This window comes from Pinus tabuliformis, chromosome 9 (genome assembly GCF_031772625.1).
Source record: "Pinus tabuliformis cultivar Carrire ecotype Pingquan chromosome 9, CPIR1, whole genome shotgun sequence".
Taxonomy (NCBI): Eukaryota; Viridiplantae; Streptophyta; class Pinopsida; order Pinales; family Pinaceae; genus Pinus; species Pinus tabuliformis.
Window position 1 is genome coordinate 1,055,354,173 of NC_142307.1, and position 6,146 is coordinate 1,055,360,318.

Consider the following 6,146-nt stretch of genomic DNA (forward strand, 5'->3'; position numbering starts at 1 on the left):
GGTTCAGGCAATCTGGACCGTCCAAAATAAGAAGGAAGATCTACGGCTGAGGGGAGATCGCATAACTCAAAGAACCCCAGAGATAAGTGACCCTACCCCACCAAGATGCACGAACAGATCCGACCGTTGATCGTTGTCGGCCAAAATCTATGGGTGAGAGTGATATCGCACTGGCCAACTTGAACAGGCGATAATGTGCGATAAGAGGCGGGATTTAGGACACTCCCTCTGCCACGTGTTGATGCTTGACTGGAATCGCATCGAACTCTTTGAAACCATTCTCCACTTAAAAGCGGTGTGATCAACATAAAACCACCTATGAGGTGGTTTCCTGTACTGGCCCTCAATTTTATAACAAACCAGCTGGCTAATAAACCAGGGTTCTTCTTGCTTCGGATAATCTCCCTCTCCTGAATCTAGAACCTCAGAAAGTTTATAGGCATTCCCTCGAACCTGAGACTGATCCTGAAATTAAAAAGGAAATAAATCCGCCAGGGGGCCACCGAAAACCAAGGAGATTTGGTCGAGAAGCTCCAAGAGGAGATGAGATCAAACATGATTATCTGCTTCTTAGGTTCTACCTGCTAGATTGAGAAGGGATACCCCATTGTCATCCAATCATAGGATTCCACTCGGCACGATATCAAGCGACCTCCCTGTCCTCCTTAGCTTGTTCTTCCCATATAGCCTTTGCATGGATTGGAGGAATTTCTTGCCACTTCTTGGCCATTCCCCTTCAGCATTGTTCACACCTTGATTGGCCAGTAAATCAGCCAGTTTGTTGGCCTTACGTCAAACGTGGTTGAAACTGATGGTTCGAAGGCCCCTTAGATGCATCTGTATTCTTTGATAAACCTGGATAAGTTTCCAATGTTTCGAGACTCTCTCTGGCTTGGAACCACTGCTGATTCTTTTTGCTGCATTGATGGTAATATCAGAGTCTGCTTCCATAATTACATTCAAGAGATGTTTCTGAGAAAGAGACTCTAGACTCTGTTCCAGTGCCATCACTTCCGTCATGTTATTGGTAGCTCTACCTAAATGGTAGTGGAAGATAAATATAATATTTCCCTCGTCATTCCTTAAAACTCCCCCATATCCCGCATTTCCCGGATTGCCTTTAGAGGCACCACCAATGTTGAATTTCAAAAAGCCTTTTGGAGGGGGTTGCTAGTAGTCCTTCTCCATAACCTTGGTTTTATCCTTTTTTTTTCTATTTTGAGGAGTTACCTCTTGCATTCCTAGTTGCTTGAGAATTTTTGCTCTTCTTCCGTGGGGGGGTTCGAGGGGATATTGCTTATTGTAGATCTTATTGTTCTCTGATTTGTTTCAGATAAGGTCAAGAAGGAGTTGTTTTGAGGACGTACCATTCTTGAAAATTCTCTTATTTCTTTCTTTCCAAACGTTCCAGATGATAAAGCCAGGTGTGAAGGCCTAGGCCAAATTGAGGGCTTCGTTTTCCTTGAAATTTTTTCTCCAGTGATTTAGGGTATTTGTGATACTTCCTCTGTCTCTATCAGACTGCTGGAAAATTGAAGAGAATGACTCCCACAGCCAAGAAGTATAAGAGCAACTGTTGAGAATATGTTCCATTGCCTCCTCCTGTTCCTCACAGAGCTAACATCTGGAGGGTCCCGTAATTCCCCTTTTTCTAATATTTTCCCAAGTTAATCTTTTTTTGTGATGAACCAACCACATGAAAACCTTGATCTTCATCCATCCTTGCTTCTTCCAAAGATGCTTCCAGGCCTTGTCTGGAACACTGTGATTCAGCGCAAGAAGAAAACCCTTAGCTTCCTTGAGATTAAAGGTTCCTCGCTTGTTGTTACCCCATCTTAATTGATCCTAACCTCCTGTTTTTAAGATCATCCTTTTCTTGAGAAAATCCCCAAGAGCCGCTGCTTTTATCTTTAGGGGATTATCCTCTCCACAATCAATGTTTCTCCAGTTTCTCCATTTTTCAGAGGTATGCGTGAGATCCCAAAAGTTCTGAACTCTTATTAATCCTTGGGCATCTGTTTCCTGCTTGAGGCAAACAAAATTCTCAGTTAGCAATGTTGGTTCCTGTTGCCATTTTTCCTCCCAAAAAAGAGCAAGATCTCCTGCTCTAATTTCCCAGAAACTATTATTTTGAACAAGATTTTTGTTCTCCCAAGCTCTATTCCATATGTAGGAACGTTTTATAATTCCAGACATCCTTATGAGGTCATTGTTGTACCACAAGCTGGCATATTTCTCTTTCCATATCCTGACCCACTGTGCTTTTGGCTCCTGCACCCATCTCCACCAGATTTTGGCTCCTAGAGCTTTACAAAGAGTCTCTTAATCATCCAGGCCAAGGCCGCCCTGACTTTTGGGCTTGCAAACCTTATCCCGGGAAACCAAGGCCCATTTCTTTCTAGTTTCCTCCTTTCCCCACAGGAAGTCTCTCTGAATGTCTCTGATTTTCTCTAAGACACCTTTTGGGGCTAGGAGAGATGATAACATATAAACAGGGATGGATTGGAGAACAACCTTAGTCAAAACTAACCTTCCAGCTAGGTTCAAGGCCCGAAAGGTCCAATTTTTTACTTTATCCCGCATTTTATTAAGGAACGGTTCCCAAATACTCTTATGCATGGGTCTGGCAGTAAGAGGAATTCCTAAATATTTATAGGGGAGGGAGTCATGTTGGAATCCAAGAATTCTTGAGATATTTCTTTGAATGGAAATGTTAGTGCTAAAGAAGAAGATTTTTGATTTCGCGAGGTTGATTTCCATACCTGACGCTAGGGAAAAATCTTTGAGAATTTGTTTGTAGGCCAAAGCTTCTTTGACAGTAGGAACACCTTGCAGTAAGGTGTCATCCACAAATTGTTGATGAGTCAGCACAGAACCGTTCTCGGAAATTTGAAGACCCCTAATCTTACCCATATCTTTGGCTTGCTTAATGGATCACCCGAGCCCTTCCATCATAAGAATAAAGAGGAAGGGAGAAAGAGGGTCTCCTTGCCTGAGGCCTTTAGAGGGACTGAAAATTTCTGAGGGGGATCCATTGACCAGAATGGAGAAGCTGGAGGAGGACACCAGCGCCATAACCCATCTGACCCAGTTATGGTCGAACCCAAAGGCGTGGAGAACTCTCTTGATATAATTCCAATTCACTTTGTCATATGCTTTAGCAATGTCCAGTTGCATTAACATCCCTGCCTGTTTTTTGCTGGTAAGTGTGTGTACCACCTCATGTGCTTGAATAATGTTATCTAGAATCTGTATTCCCTCCACATAACCTGACTGTTCCTCAGACACTAGCGATGGTAGGAGGGGTTTGAGTCTATTAGCCACTACTTTGGATATTATCTTGTAGACCACATTACATAAGGCGATAGGTCTGTACTTGTCTGCGGTTTGAGCGCTGTCCTGTTTGGGAATGAGGGAAAGAAAGGAGGTGTTGAGAGCTTTCAGGATAGTCTTACTTCTCCTGGAGTCCTTGACAACATTCACAATGTCCTCTTTAACAATGTGCCAACATGCTTCAAAAAAATCAACATTGAAACCATCGGGACCTGGTGCTTTTCCATTCTGCATTTCTTTGAGAACCTCGCTGACCTCCTCCTCCTCAACTGGTTTATTGAGGTTAAAATTGTCCTCTCTAGACACCAGTTTGGGGATATGCCTTGTGATTCCCCTTATGGGCTGATCCCTATCTGGAGTGTTTTCCCTAGTGATGTTCCTGAAATGTTGGACCAACACGGCTTCAATATCTTTGTGAGTGGTTTGAATTTCCCCTCTCTCATTTTTAATCATGGAGATTCTGTTGTGAGCTCTGTTGGCCATGGTGGATCTATGAAAAAATCTGGTGTTCCGTTCTCCTTCCTTGAGCCATTGAATTCTGGATTTCTATCTCCAAAATATTTCCTCTTGTTTGCATAAATTTTCCCAAACTAGATGGTATTTATCAGCCTGCTCACTTTTGGCTTTGTCAAAACCATCATTAATCAGAGCCTTGTTGAGTTCTTGGATTTTAATTTCCACTAATTGCTTTTCCTCAAAAATGTTACCAAAATCCTTCTGGTTCCATTCCTTTAGTCTAAAATTAATGTGTCTTAATATTTTATGGAGAATGTACATCCTAGATCGTTGTGTTTGCAAGTCTTCTGCCCACCATTTTTCAATGTTACTAATGAAATCCGGGTGTGAGAGCCAGATGTTTTCAAATCTGAAGGGTCTGTTCCTGGGAGCATCAATACCCTTGATTTCTAGCTGAACTGGCCAATGGTATGAACCTCCAAAAGGAAGCACTCTGGCTGTGAGTTCATTATTTAGAACTATTAAATCCTTCGATATCATGAACCTGTCTAACTTAGACGCTACCAGCGCCTCTCCCCCTCTTTTATTGTTCCATGTAAAAAGGCCTTTGATTGAATCTGACTCTACCAAATTCATATTGTCTGAAAATGATTGAAACGCTAAGGATTCTTTATTAAGCACTCTGGTACCTCCTTTTTTTTGAGAGAGAGATTTGATCATGTTAAAATCTCCACCCAAGATCCAAGGCATTCCATTCTGTCTACTTCTAAGATCACTAAGGGCTTCCAATAATTTGAGTTTATCCTCTAGTTTTTGAGGACCATAAACATTTGTAGCCAGAAAGGTTTCCGAAACCCCGACAGGTTGAATGACCACTGATAGATAATTTATTGATGCCTCTGCATCCATGATGCTAATCCTTTGGGGATTCCAAAGAGTAAGAATAACCCCCACTGTGTTTTCCGATTTCACCTCTAGAAACTCGTATTTAATGAGCCATTTACTGTGGATGAGTCATATTTTCTGAATGGAACATTTCGTTTCCTGTATGAAAATCATGTCTAGCATATCTTGTTTCATTCTATGACTAAGCAATCTTTGTTTTCTTCTACTACCCAGACCTTTGATATTCCAAGATGTAAATTTCATTATTAAAGACTTGTAAAGGAGTAACTTGTTAGGTCTTTCATCTTACCCGAATCTATCATTAGCTTTCCACACTCCATCATCAGTTCCTTCTGCTTTTTCCAGCCTCTCTTCTTACCCATGTTTCTTAGAGGTATTCCCAGGGATGGTTTCATTGTTTTCACTCCTTTTTTTTCTAGTTTGTCAGTGATTGTTCCTGTTTCTAACTCTCCTTCTTGAGTCTTCCATAAAAATAACTGTTGTATTCTGTTGTAGTCCTCTTGGGGTAGTGAATCCAACCCTCCCGTGGTTCCCTGCATCAAGAACCCTTCCAGATCTAGATGTTCCTTTTCTAGAATTTCTTGTAATTCATGCTCTTCCAGATCTGTTTCACTTTGGGTCATTTCCATGTCCATTTCTGCTTCAACCTCATTATTCATGGTTTCTTTCCTGTTACTTGTCTCTTGTGTTATATTGTAGTTTTCCTCCATCTCTTTTTCCTTAGGTACGTTCTCCATTGCTTGGTCTTCAATTGTTGTTTCTTCCTTTTATTCTAGTATTTGAAACCTGTTCGTGTTGTTTTTCTTCCCATCGCTGTGTTGTATCCTTGATCCTTTTTTCCCCCTTTTCCTTTGTTAACCACTTTATGAAAGGTTTCAGTATCCTTCACTATTCTAGGTTCTCCTTTATTGTGTTCTTTACTGAGAGGGCAGTCTCTAATTAGGTGCCCATGTTCGTGGAATCTACGACATCTGAACGGGATGCGTTCATAATCCACCATTTGGACCCATTCCTCATCATAAACTTCCAGGATTAATGCATTTGGGAGAGTGCCTGATAGATCCATTTCTACACAAATCATAGCATAGGAAGTATATTTTCCCCTTCTAGTGGCTTCCGAAGCTTTCACAAAGCGCCCTAGATTATTGCCAATGGTAGTCAGCGATCCATGTTGCCAATAATCGAGAGGTAGGGAATAGAGCCTTACCCATACAGGAACCGAGGTGAATGTCTCCCTTTCTGGAATGAATTTCATTTTCCATGGCCTCATATAGAGGCCTGCTGCTGCAAAGAAGTAGGGTCCTCCTTCGAATATTCTATCCTTATCTTCAATGTTAGTAAATACCACAGTAAAAAACCCCTTCGACCCCAGATGGAGTTCAATACTGTCTTTGGATTTCCAGTGGTATTTTATCCATGTTTGTAATGCCTTTTCAAAGGGCCAAATTCCC